The 13,480-nt window shown below is 44.4% G+C and overlaps 1 protein-coding gene across 6 annotated transcripts in view; it reads left to right on the forward strand.

Moving 5' to 3' along the window:
* Window positions 1-13,480, forward strand: part of Pde4d (phosphodiesterase 4D) — an 820,129-nt gene that overhangs the window by 626,249 nt on the left and 180,400 nt on the right. The window lies entirely within an intron of this gene.

Genomic DNA, 13,480 nt, shown 5'->3' on the forward strand with positions numbered 1-13,480 from the left:
CACCTCAGAGAACCTCCCTGGAAACGTCCTCACAGACATGCCAGGAGAAAACATTCCTTTCATTCTGCACACCCACACTGAGGATGGGTCTTCCACCTCAGAGAACCTCCCTGGAAACGTCCTCACAGACATGCCGGGAGAAAACATTCCTTTCATTCAGTCCGGGACTTGAGGCTGTGGCGTGGTACAACCCACACTGAGGATGGGTCTTCCACCTCAGAGAACCTCCCTGGAAACGTCCTCACAGACATGCCGGGAGAAAACAGTCCTTTCATTCCTGCAAAGAATGAATGCAGTTTCAGGAGACTTGTTTGGAACTCTCTTGAGAGTGGACATATGTCCTCACCCTCATGTCAGATTGCCACTCCTTCCTTCACAGTTACCCAGTGTTGAACCCCTCCTCACTGTGGCTTATACCCAGTAAGTAACTTGGTAGTATCACCCACAGGGCTGGGCTTAGGAAACACAGGAGGATTGCCTATGTATCTATTTGTATTTTTACGCTGGGTTAAGTAATTCTTCCTTGTATTCTTTCTGGAATGTCACAGAAAGAAAATCAAAACAAAAGCAGACCTCATTCATTGCAGAGAGTCTGCGCCTCACTGGACTAGAGAAAACTGTGTAACCTCTCTGAGATAAATTTTAGGTTTGATTGATTGGCCTTGTCTGGCAATCAATATTTTAATTTTTTGCTTTATTTTTATGATGACAAGTAAGTTTCGAGTTTATTTCCTTTTTGTTTGCTATTTAAATACAAAGCTAAGCCACAAGCAGGTACAACCAAGACATCTTTATCTTGCAGTTACACCCTCTTGTGGGGTCTTCCTCCAAGTTTGGCAGCTGACCAGGCTAGCATGGAGTAGGAGTATGGGGAAGACTTTCTTAGGTAGCACTGTCATGAAGCTGGGGGATGGGGAGGTGGTGGGGACAAGGGTAGGTTCTCAGACCTGGCTCCTAAGCCTGAAGGTGAATGGTGAGAACTAGTCCTATCCAGGGACTAGGAAGCCACCTACTCTTGCTCTCATGGGTCAAAATGGAAGTATCATCCTGGGTCTCTGCCTGCTAAGCGCCCTAGTGCCAAACGCAACTGATGCCAGCTGCTGGCAGGGGTCCTAGACTGGCAGCATCCTCACGGCATGCCTGGGGTTCTGCCTTGACAGCAGATAGAGAACTTTCCACGAAGCAGAATCGGGGCTGCTGGTGGTGGTGTACGGGGAGGAGGGGGCTTAATAATTTCTGATCCCACTACAAAACATCACTTTTTATTAGAATAGGGTGCCATCTCAAATCTTCTCTACATAGACCAGCCAGCCAAGCCACAAAGATAAAAACAAAAGAACCCCAGAAGAAAACGAAAAATACATTAATTTAACTCCCTTCAAAACATATGTGTGTGTGTGTGTTGTTTTCTGTGGGGTTTTTCCTATTTTTGTTTCTTGTTTTGATTTTTCAGATGTTTGGTGTTTTTATTTTTTAAAGTAAATTCAGTCCTTTCATTCCTGCAAAGAATGAGACTTGCCCTGCCTGGCCGTGACAACAGTGCTCTTCCCAGCTCGCCTCTAGTCTCTGTCCACACTCATGCTCTGGGGTGTCTGGAAAAGCCATAAGCCTGTGGGAGAGGTCTGTTCCTGTCCGGGCCTCCGAGCCCTCGGCTCAGTAAGCTTTGGAGAAAGCAAAGTAGAAGACTAGCTTACTGCAAAACTTCAATGTGCACGCCTGTCAAGACGCCGAGGAGAAGGAGAGCCTGGAAACATCCCGTCCAGGCTGTGCTTGGTGGGTGGCAGCACGCTCGCACCCGCCCGTCCTCGGATGTTGGGTGCTGGGGGTGCGGGAGGGGAGCTGGCGTTCATCTTGGGTAGAGCCCAGCTTCCTATTTGCGCAGGAAGCACAGAGCAACTTGTATGCAAAAAGGTACAAAACGACTAGTATATAAACATTTGTTTTTAATTCTTTTATATTATTACTTACATCTCCATCGTAACCTCCTCCCTTCTCCCCCACCCCCACCCCCGTCTCCTCCCGGTCCCACCCTCTCTTGGTAATAGAGGCCATCTGTTCAAGTCCGCCTTGGAAACCTCCAGCAGACATTTAAATACCACATGAACACGCACGTTTAATACACTTCTAAAGAACCTCTAAAGTAATTCCCTAAGAGTAAGTGTGTGCGTAAAAAAAAAAAAAAAAAAAAACATATATCATTTCCCTTTGAGGGTAGTTCGACCTCTGAAGGAGGCAGGGAGGCAGGGCGGCCGCGTGGTTAGCGCTTCAGCCAAGGGAAGGCTTCCATGGAGGTCTTGCTTCGGTCGCATAGCCTTGGGACGAACTCCTCCCCAGCTGCGATGTCTCGGGAGGTGATGAGGATGACGAGGAGGTGAGGCACGCCACGGCCGTGGTTCACCTGGTCTGGCAATTCCCACGCTCATGGTGGTCGATCAGTGTCCCCAGGCGGTTCATTTCTCGTGGCATCCACGTAGTTGGTTTTGCTCGGACACTGGAAATAGTCCACGTCGCGGCCGGCGGAGGGGTCTTGTGCGCACAAAACATCCAGGAAATGTGGAACAATATGAAAAGACCAAACCTAAGAATAATAGGAATAGAAGGAGAAGACTCCAAGCATCAAGGCCCAGGAAATATTTTTTTTAAAAAAAAATCATAGAAGAAAACTTCCCCAACCTAAAAAAAAAGATATGCCTATAAACATACAAGAGGCTTACAGAACAACAAGTAGACTGGACCAGAAAAGAAATCCTCCCATCACGTCATAATCAAAAGGCTGAATGTACAGAACAACAACAACAACAAACGAATATTAAAAGCTACAAGGGAAAAAGGCCAAGTCACATATAAAGACAGACCTATCAGAATTACACCTGACTTCTCACCAGACACTCTAAAAGCAAGAAGGGTTCAGGCAGATATCTTATAGTCATTAAGACACCACTTTGAAGCCAGGCAGGACTCCTGGAGGGAGGCGAACAACAAGCCACCCACAAAATTTTTGATCCACAAATTACCCTGCCTACAAGAAGTGCAGAGATAAAGAGGGAACAGAGATTGAAGGTATGTCCAACCAATGATTGGCCCAACGGGAGACCCCATCCCACCATAGAAAGCCAACTCCTGACACTATTAATGATGCTGTACTATGTTTGCAGATAGGAACCTAACATGACTGTCCTTGGGGAGGCTCCACCTCCCCAAGCAGTGGATCAGTCAGATGCTGCGAAGGGGTGGAGCTCCAGGGGCTTTGTGGCAATATGGGGGTGGAGGGTGAGTGGAAGACCTGGAGGGGACAGGAACCCCATAAGAAAACCAACAGAGACAACTAACCCATGAGGGTTCACAGAGACTGAGACACCAGTTAAGGAGCACGCATCGTCTGGACCTAGGCCTTCTGAACATACGTGGCTGATGGTGGCTTGGTCTTCATGTAGGTTGCCTGGTGAGTGGGTGGGGGGAGGGGTTGCATTTCTAACATGGACTCTATTGCTTGCTTTTGGATCACTTTCCCATGGCAGGGCTGCCTTGCCTGGCTTCAGGGAATGAGAATATTCTCAGTCCTGATGTGACTTGATGTGCTGGGGAGGGTTGATACAGGGAGAGGGGGGTTCCCCTTTTCTGGGGGAAAAAGGGAAAGTTAAAAATGGGGGAAGAGAGGAGAGAGGGAGCTGCCCTTGGGATGTAAAGTAAATAAGCTTAAATTAAAAAAAACAAAACTGAAGAAAAAAAAAAGAAGAAATTTATTAGAATGAGTTACAGGCTGTTGTCTGGGTAGTCTGGAAATGGCTGTCTCGAAGTGGTAAATCCAAGAATCTGGTAGTTGTTCAATCCAGGGGACTGGGCATCTCAGCAGTCCCAATGAGGTGCCAGTGTCCCTGGGAAATGGGTCTTAAATATATCCTTCAACTCAAAGCTCCTCCTTTCTAATTAATCCCAGTCATCTGGTTCCTTGCTCCTCTTCTTGACCTGGGGTTAACTTTATTAAACCCTGTGAACAGAAAGCTCTTGGATTAAAGGTGTGAGATAGGGCTGACCCACACCATAATCACCTGTTTACAGTAAACAGAAAGCTCTTGGATTAAAGGTGAAAAATATTCACCTAAGACTTCCTAGACTACTTACTGCAATGTAAAGGAAACAGCGTGACAATAAATTATTTTTATAAGTACAAATAAAATGAAATAAAAGCAATGTGTCACTGGGTTTTGAGCAAGTCTTTGAAAACAATTAAACTCTTGGTTGCATAATTATATTACTATCTCAGTATTTATTAAGTGTAACAACTATTTTTTTAAATTGGAGTAAAAAAAGTTTAATAATAAAAATGATTATCCCCCACTCCTACAGGCTATCAGATTCCTGCTAGAAAACAAGCTAGGATCGTTGTCTTGGTGAAGGAAGAGTTGGCTCGTTTTATCAATGTGCTCGTAAAAGGTACAAAAATCTCCGAGAGAAATACATGAATTATCAGTCAACTAAAGTCAGGCAAACCTGGACACCATCTTCAAGGGGAAAAAAAAGCTATTCAATTAGTCTGGTTACTACTGTAACTGTAACAAGGCCCTACAGAAAAGCACCAGAGCCACAATTGTGGGCTCCTCTTGCCTCCTTGAACTCGAAAAGAGCTTGGGCCTGGTGGCTCCCACTTTGTTCTTGAACCCCTAATCTCTTTCCTGTCTGTGTTGATGAGGACAGAGATGAAAACCCTGCTCCATTGTATCACAGAATGGCAACGTTCTAAACGTTAAGCTTTGGTGATAGGTGGTTGGAAGGAGGCAGATGGTGGAAGGCTTGCAGAAGGTGAGGAGATGAATTTTCCAGGAGCCCACACAAACGTGTGTTCCCCAGCACATTCTGATGCTTACTCTATTACCTGTCGAGAAATATGAATAGCAGCTGCACCATTCAGGGTGTCATTTTGAAGGCAGTACAGATCCATAAAAACAAGATAAAAAAAAATCATTTGACAGGAGTGTTTTTGTCTTTTTTTTTTTTTCCTTTTAATTCCTAGACAGGAAAGGAGAAAGGCAGCAGATATTGAGACAGCAGCATAAATACCTGCTCTGCTTACATATTAGTCATTCAATATATGTATTTGGCTTGTCAGTCTTGGCTCCATAACAGACCGTTCTCAGTCTCTTCCTATACTATTCTCGGGGCCATGTAAGGAGACACAACTGCACGGCTGGATGGTTCTCCTGGAGGTAAGCTTCACCAGGGAGTGTCTCTAAGTCGTTCTAAACCCCTGTGGTAGGAAACATTTAAATAGTCTATCACAGGAAGAAACAAATGCCTCACTTCACCTATAGATTTGCTTCAGAGAGACCGAGTCAAGAGAACAGACCCTAAGCTTTGCTTGCAGATTTCCAGCTTGTTTGGATGCTTCGGTTTGGGTTTAGTGACGGGGCTTCTCCATTGGTCTGTAGCCTACTGCAATGTCTCCCAGACCCTGTGTCATGTAGACAGTCCATAGGATGAAGTCTCCAAGAAAATGGCCTGAGGGGCCCAAAGACCAAATTCTTCTCAGTCCATGTTTCAGTCAGGAAGAGCAAGCACAGCTCTTTCCTGCTTGGTACTCACAGGACTTCAGAATTCAATATAACCACCAAAGCCTGTTGCATTTGCTTGGCTTGTGTTTTGTTTGCTTGTGGATGATGGATGGCATATTCAGTGTCACATAGAATATTTCCATGACTGCAGAAGTTTCCATCCAGTGGCATTATTCCAGAGACTCTGGTACTTACTTCTGTGGGGTCCTAATCCATTTGAGCAACCAAAAAACAATGTGGTCAATGCAAAGCAGTGGGTTGTTTGTTTGCTTGTTCGTTTTTAAAGCTTGGGTTCATATCCAGCTACACAGCACACTCTCCATGACTTGAGATTTCAAGGCCCATTAAAATATCAAAAAAAGGACCAGAAAGACCAACATGGGTCTTTGGCTGCTTAATTTCCAGTGTAATGAATGCATTAACAAAGAAATTCTGGGTAAAATATATAGTTAGTTTAATTTTTAAAAGACATTAATCTCTGTCTACACACACACACACACACACACACACACACACACACAAGCATAATCTTGGGGAAAAGATGAGTTAACCAAAGGAACAAGAAGCTTTTCATTACTTCACTCCATAGTCTGTATCTACTGCTACTTTGACAAGAAACAATAGATACCCCTGCCGACAGACTCCAGGTTTCAGACTGGCTTCAGGGAACTAATGACCTCTGCCATTTGCCAAGGGTGTAACTGTCTCTGAACTTAGGCTCTCAGATCCTGGTTCCATGTCTTGGGGTGAGAGTATGAGACCACGCATTAATACAGGATCCTAAGAGTTGGATCCTGTTTGTCCTTCACTCTTGCCAAGTAGTAGGCTGAGATCTTCCCTTTTATGCTAGCAGGCCCGACTCTACCTTAGGCAGACTATTAAGAAGAGTCCACTCACTAGCCATAAATCTCCCACAGTGATGAGCACTCTGGAGAAAACCCAAGAGAGCAGGGCCAGTGACGTTAAGAATAAGCGAAAGCCCTGTCAAATAACATACACTGTGAAAGAAGAGCCTGTTCCTAGAACACAGAGTGAGGGCACTTGTGTAGTCTCCTTTCTTCCTCCCTCCCGTCCAAAACATCAAACTCAGCCTAGGACTCACACCCCCCCCAACCCCACATCCCCCCACCCCCCTCCCCCCCTCCCCGCTCACGGGGCCAATGGTGACATCAGCACTCCTGGAAAATTCCCACTGCTGCATCAGTCTTTATTAAGCAAAATATTATGATGTGCCTTGCGCACGCGTCTACACACACTTTCTAAGCTCCTTTGAAACCAGAGACGTCTATATACAAAAAAGGAGGGTGGATTAATTCTGGTACCATCATAGAGGTTAACGAACTGAATGGCTTTTATTTGTTATTTATCTTCTGTCTTACAACATACATTCAGTGTCAGACCGCAGAATGTTCGCTTATGTTGTATAATAAATTCTCAGTTTTATGCTTTATCATCAATGCATTCTTTTTAATTCTAATTTTTTATTTATTCATTTTATATCCCAGTCATTGCCCCCTCCCTCTTCTCCTCCCGGTTCCACTCTCCCTCCCTGTTTCCCCTATCCCTCCTCCCCTCCTCCTCAGAGAAGGGAAGCACCACCAACCACCCCCCCATACCACATTGCATCAGCACTGAGCACATCCTCTTCCCTTGTGGCGTGTTGAGGTGGCCACCACCAGGGGAAAGTGATCAAAAAGCAGCCAATAGAGTCCACGTCAGGGTTAGCCCCCTTACTAAGGAACCCACGTGAGGACCTAGCTGCCCATCAGCTACATCTGTGTAGGGGGCCTCGGTCCAGTCCATGCATGGTCCTTGTTTGGTTCTTCAGTCTGACAGGTCCTACTGGACCCTGGCTAGTTGACTCTGCTGGTCTTCTTGTGGAGCTCCTGTCCCCTCTGCGTCCTTCTCTCCTCCTCACCCCTGTTTCACAAGTCAAGGCATATTCTTAGTAAGGATCTGAGCACCTGCGAACCAAAACTAAGGATCTGTGTCTCAACGTTTACGTGTTTGCTTTATTTGTTTTTGAGGTGTGTTCATGCGTGTGTATGTGTGTGTTCACGTGTGTTCAGATACGTGCGTGTTTGTATATGGGAGACACACGTGGAGACCAGAGGACATCGTTTCCTAGGCACATCTTATTTCCAGACAGGGTTCCTTCGCTGATCTGGAGCTCACCCAACCGAGTCGGCTGGTTGGCCAGTGAGCTCTAGGTATCCATCCTTCCCAATGCTGTCATGACAAGGATGTGCCACCACGCCTGGGTTTTGTTCTATGGGGGTGCTGGAGATCAAACCCAGGCCCTCGGCTTTGTGAGGCCAGCAGTTTGCTGGTTGATCCATCTCCCTAGCTCTCTTGATTGTTTCTGAGACTGAGTCTCCCGCCACCGGGGCTGGCCTTGAATGTTACATAGCAGAATACAACACTGAACTCGTGACATTCCTGTGTCTGCTTCCCAAGTGCTAGGATGACAGGCACGTGACACTACGCCCAGTCTCTTGTTTCCTTTTTTTAAATGTACATTTTAGCCTACTAATGAGAAACTGTTTAAGATGGGCAAGAACAGTCCCAACGTGAGTCTAAATTGTGTAAGCGTTAGACTGAGTTAATGTATCTCTCCCTTTCCATAGTTCTTCCTTTTGTGACGAGGAAATCTGAAATCGCCCGTGACAGGTGTTCAAGTGCGTTGTGCACTGTTACTTGTTATAGTCAACAGTGTGTGCTGTGAATTTCATAAAATTATTTCTCATAAGGCCTTTTAACCCCAACCCCCTTTCCCAGCCTTAGTGACCAAGATTTCACTCTCCTGCTGAAGGTCCGGTGCTTTGTTTTGTCTCGATGTTAGAGTCCGCACGCGTGTGACATCATTCATAATTTGTCTGCCTCATTACACTAATGGTAGTGTACCTTGGGTTCAAACCTCTCGCAACAAATCGTTTTCTTTTTAAAATCTCAGTAGTATTCTGTGATGCATGTACACCACGTTTCATGTATGTTTATGTATGTTTTATGGACGCTTCAGCTGAGTCTGTGCTGTGGCTATGGCAGACATTCCTGGGACACTCTGCTTTTGGTTTACTGTCTGTATATCCAGCAATGGATGACGGATCCTTAGGGGCAATATTTTCAGTTTTGGATGAACCCCATCCTCCTTCCTCTGTTGCTGTTCCCTCTTCTCATCCCAGGAGGAGTGCACCAAGTTCCCAGCACCTCTGCATCACTCTCACTTTGATCTTTTCTTTGAAACTTCTTTGACCTTTCTGCTTTTCATGAGTCCATTTTTCCTGCCTTTTAAAATGAAAATGATGAGGTCAGTTGATTAAGAGGTGAGAGCTGATATCTTGATTTAAATTTGCATTTCTCTGATGATGAGTGCTATTAAGTGTCTCCTCAAACAGCTGTTGGTTCTTGGTGTGCTTTACCTGGAGAGTACCCCTTGCTTCTTCATAATGTGGTTATTTGAATTCTTGTGATTGTGTTGTTTATTAATTATTAAAATAGTAACAAGAAGTACGAAGACATTTTAAATTTTAGAATACCCATGGAACTCCTTCTTGCTTAGCTGCTTTAGATACACATATTTTAGTATGATTATCCTATATTCTAATATCCAACTTATAAGTGAGTGTATACTATGTATGTCTCTCTGCTTCTGGGATACCTCACTCAGGATGATCTTTCTAGTTCACACCATTTACCTGCAAATTTCATGATTTCCTTGTTTCTAATAGCTGAGTAGTATTCCATTGTGTAAATGTACCACAGTTTCTGTATCCATTGCTCCACTGAGGGACATCTAAGTTGTTTCCAGTTTCTGGCTATTACGAGTAGAGTTGCTATGAACATGGTTGAGCAAATGTCCTTGTTGTATACTTGAGCATCTTTTGGATATATACCTAGGAGTGGTATAGCTAGATCTTCAGGTAGCACTATTCCTAATTTTCTGAGAAAATGCCAGATTGATTTCCAAAGTGGTTGAACAAGTTTACATTTCCACCAGCAATGGAGGAGGGTTCCCCTTTCTTCACATCCTCTCCAGCATGTGTTGTCACTTGAGTTTTTAATCTTAGCCATTCTAAAGGGTGTAAGATGGAATCTTAGGGTCGTTTTGATTTTCATTTCCCTGATGACTAAGTATGTTGAGCATTTCACCCTGTACCCCCGTTTTTTTTAATTGGATTACTTAAGCAAGAAGGAGGTCTCTGGGTTAGATGCTCAATCCTCATTCAGAAAGGCAAATGGCCTCCCTTCTTAGACCTCAGAAGATGGAGAAAACAGGGAACAAGACAGGAGCATACCACAGAGGGCCTCTGAAAAACTCTGCCCAGCAGTGTATAAAAGCAGATGCTGAGACTCATAGCCAAACTTCGGGCAGAGTGCAGGGAATCTTATGAAAGAAGGGGGAGATGGAAAGACCTGGAGGTGATAGGAGCTCCACAAGGAGAGCAACAGAACCAAAATATCTTGGCCCAATGGTCTTTTCTGAGACTGATACTCAACTAAGGACCATGTATGCAGATAACCTAGAACCCCTGCACAGATGTAGCCCATGGTACCTCAGTGTCCAAGTGGGTTTCCTAGTAAGGGGAACAGGGCCTGTCTCTGACATGAACTCAGTGGCTGGCTCTTTGATCACCTCTCCCAGAGGGTGAGGGGCAGCCTTACCAGGGCAAAGAGGAAGACAATGCAGACAGTCCTGATGAGGCTAGGGTCAGCTGGAAGGGAAAGAGGACCTCCCCTATCAGTGGACTAGGGGAGGGGTATGGGAGGAGAAGAGGGAGGGAGGGCAGGATTGGGAGGGGATGAGGGAGGGGGCTGCAGCTAGGATACAAAGTGAACAAATTTTAATAAGTAAAAATAAATTTAAATATATATATATATGGGAATGGGGGCAGAATTAGGAGTAGAACCCAGGGCCTCACACATGCTAAACTACTATTCTGTCACTGAGTTGGACCCTCAGTCTTTACATGCTATTCTTTAATTATGTGAAGTCACACATAATATTTACAAGGTCAATGTCTCATAGAAAGTTTCCTTGTATAGTAGAATATGTAAATAGGCCTATTTTCTGGATGTCTGGTTGATAGATGGAATTTTACCCCTCAGGACATTATTTTCCTTTTTTGAAACATAGCAGAAAAATAAATGTTTATAAGAAAACAAGAGCCTAAAAATTCTCTTTACACATATAATATATATGGACATGTATGCTGTATAGTATATAATATACATATTAGCTTACAGAAACCAATTGATAAGTCTCTATCACAAGCAATCCTCAGAGAATTTGTGCCCTGCCCTGTTTATCAGCATGTTAGTGAACTGTTGTCCAGTACTCTTTTTCTAGATCAAAAAGTAAATGTTCTTTTACTAGTTTCTCCATTACTTGGTTTATGATTGTAGAGCATGAAGACCATCAGGGAGGTTGAGCTGATTTTAAGTCACTGGTGGGTTGGGTTGGGGTGGGGTGGGGTTGTTTTCATTTTTCCACTTAATTTTATTTTAGACTATTATTTTAATGATATTTTCATGAAATAAAAAACTATGCCATGGAATCAACATTGTTTTTGGATGTGCTTTTGACATGGGTAAGTACATGGTAGGAAAAGAATTATGTATGTGTAAAGACAGAACCACGAAGTCATAGGACTTGAATTTGAATCCTCTTCCAATTTCTTCACAGATATAGGATTTTGCTCTCTTCTTAGGATGCCCTTTCTTTAACCAAAACAGATATTAATGAAGAAATACTCATGCATGCGCGCGCGTGTGTGTGTGTGTGTGTGTGTGTGTGTGTGTGTGTGCGCGCGCGCGCACGCATGGGACCTCATGTAAGCTCTTGAACTGTATCTCAGACTTTTAAATATATTTTGTTTTTGAGACAATATCTTGCTAAGTTACTCCGCCGTCCTTCCACTCACTCTGTAGTGCGACCAGGCACTGACTTTTTGTGCCTTCTGCCTCAGCTTCCTGAGTAACAGGGATTGTGGACTTGTACCATCAGGTTTGAAAGCTTACTCTAAGAAATAACAGGTATTTGGGCTGGGTGAGGCAAGGCTTTTATGCCAGCATCCAGTGTTGGGAGGCAGATGAATCTCTGGGAGTTCATGGCCAGCCTGATCTACATAGCAAGTTCCAGCCTAGCAGAAAGGGTAATGAAACTGTGTGTATAAAGATGGATAAAAGAAAGATAGGTAGGAAGGGAGGGAAGGAAGGAGGGAGGGAGGGAGGGAAGGAAGATAAAAGGAAAAGAAACATTATAAAGGCCTCCATCACTGAAACTAATACCGGGTAATGTCTCTCAAATTCCCAGTCTTGAAACAGTGGCTGCAGGAACTGTTTTTTTCGGGAGATGAACCTCGATGAACCTAGTGTTTTGGATGGCAGTGCCATCTCCATATTTAAGTGCTGTGCATTAAGTGCATTTGAGTCTTTCAGTTGCTTATCTATGTTTCTGACTCATTCGTTCAGAAACAATGAAAGCAGAAAACAGTATAGTAAGAAACACAGGAGTAAAGGAAAGACGACAGAGGTGTGGAGAATGAGAGGACTTCCATTCCCCTTGTCAGCACCTGCCATTGAGCCTATCCTTCAGAGCCCCAGGAGAACTGGCTCAGGAGCCAGGAGGTCCTTCTCTTGGGAGAAGGAAGAGGTGGGATTCCTTGTGGCCACAGGAATGGCGTTAGTGCTGGTGACCAGGGTAAATTAACAGACATAGGCCACCCCTTTCCTCATCAGAAGACTCAAGACCAGTGTGATACTAACCTCCACAGTGACCCACAGTGGCTTGTTCTATCTGTTCTGGAAGTTTCTGCGTTTGTTTCTTTCTGTGGTTTTCCCTAGTAGCAATCTGCTTGCTGCAATGGTGGTCTCATCACCGTGGGCCCATTACAAGTATTCTCACTCTACTTGTACTGCACGCCTCAGAGGTTTGGGTACTTGGGTCCTTTTCAGATGCTCAGGAACTAGCTAACATTTCAAGTGAGCTGCCCTCGGTGAGGATTATGTCAAGGAAATTTATATGTAAAATAATTACATTTACCTAATTAAAAAAAAATCTTTTCTGAAATGGGGTGTGGCAGCACACATTAGAAATCCCAGCACTCACAGGGCCAATACGGGAGCATCACAAATTCAACATCAGCCTGGTGTGCCAAGCAAACCCCTATCTTTCAGGATAAGGAAAACTTAATGATGGAAAGAATTAAAATAGCCTGTGACTGGCTAGATTAAGAAATGACCCACTGAAATTTGTGACCTCCTTTCCTCAACTTATTGATGCTGGGAAACACTGCACAGAGTCCCAGGCCCCAATTTCCCACTTTCTCTCGAGAAGAATGTCACATGAATTCTTGCATTTCCTTGCTTCTTCAAGATATGTCACAGTGACACCTTGCTCTTGTATGCCCAGTGTACTGGAGCTGATGTTACTATAGCAACAGCACCCACAGGGTAGCATTCCCCTGTAAGTACAGTGGCTGGAACACGAGTCGGTTGAAAAGCTTCATGGGCGTTTTTATTAGTAGATGATGCAGTCCTCTGTCATGTACGGCTCCTGACCTATCCAAGGCTTACACATCAAGTACAGATCACCTGATGCTAATCACCTACAAATGTTAGATGGCCCAGAGTACTCTCACAGAAGCCAGTGCTGTCGCTGGTTCTTTGCACGGCATCGCTGACTAACATCTACAATGAGAAACCAAGAGTAAAGTGCAGGCCCAGAGCTGAGAACCCTTTTGTGCTTATAGCACATCCTTTGTGCCTAAAAAGCACCATTAACATTGGTTGCTAAACCAAGGAGGCCCTCTTTTGACCAAAGGAGATGGGCTATGGTTGACATCACAGAAGACATGTTTTCAACCCAGTGGCGGGGAAAGACATGTACTGAAGATAAAGATGGAATTACTGTAATTCCCAATGGGATTGTC

Source organism: Meriones unguiculatus, chromosome 6, assembly GCF_030254825.1.
Source record: "Meriones unguiculatus strain TT.TT164.6M chromosome 6, Bangor_MerUng_6.1, whole genome shotgun sequence".
NCBI classification, from domain to species: Eukaryota; Metazoa; Chordata; class Mammalia; order Rodentia; family Muridae; genus Meriones; species Meriones unguiculatus.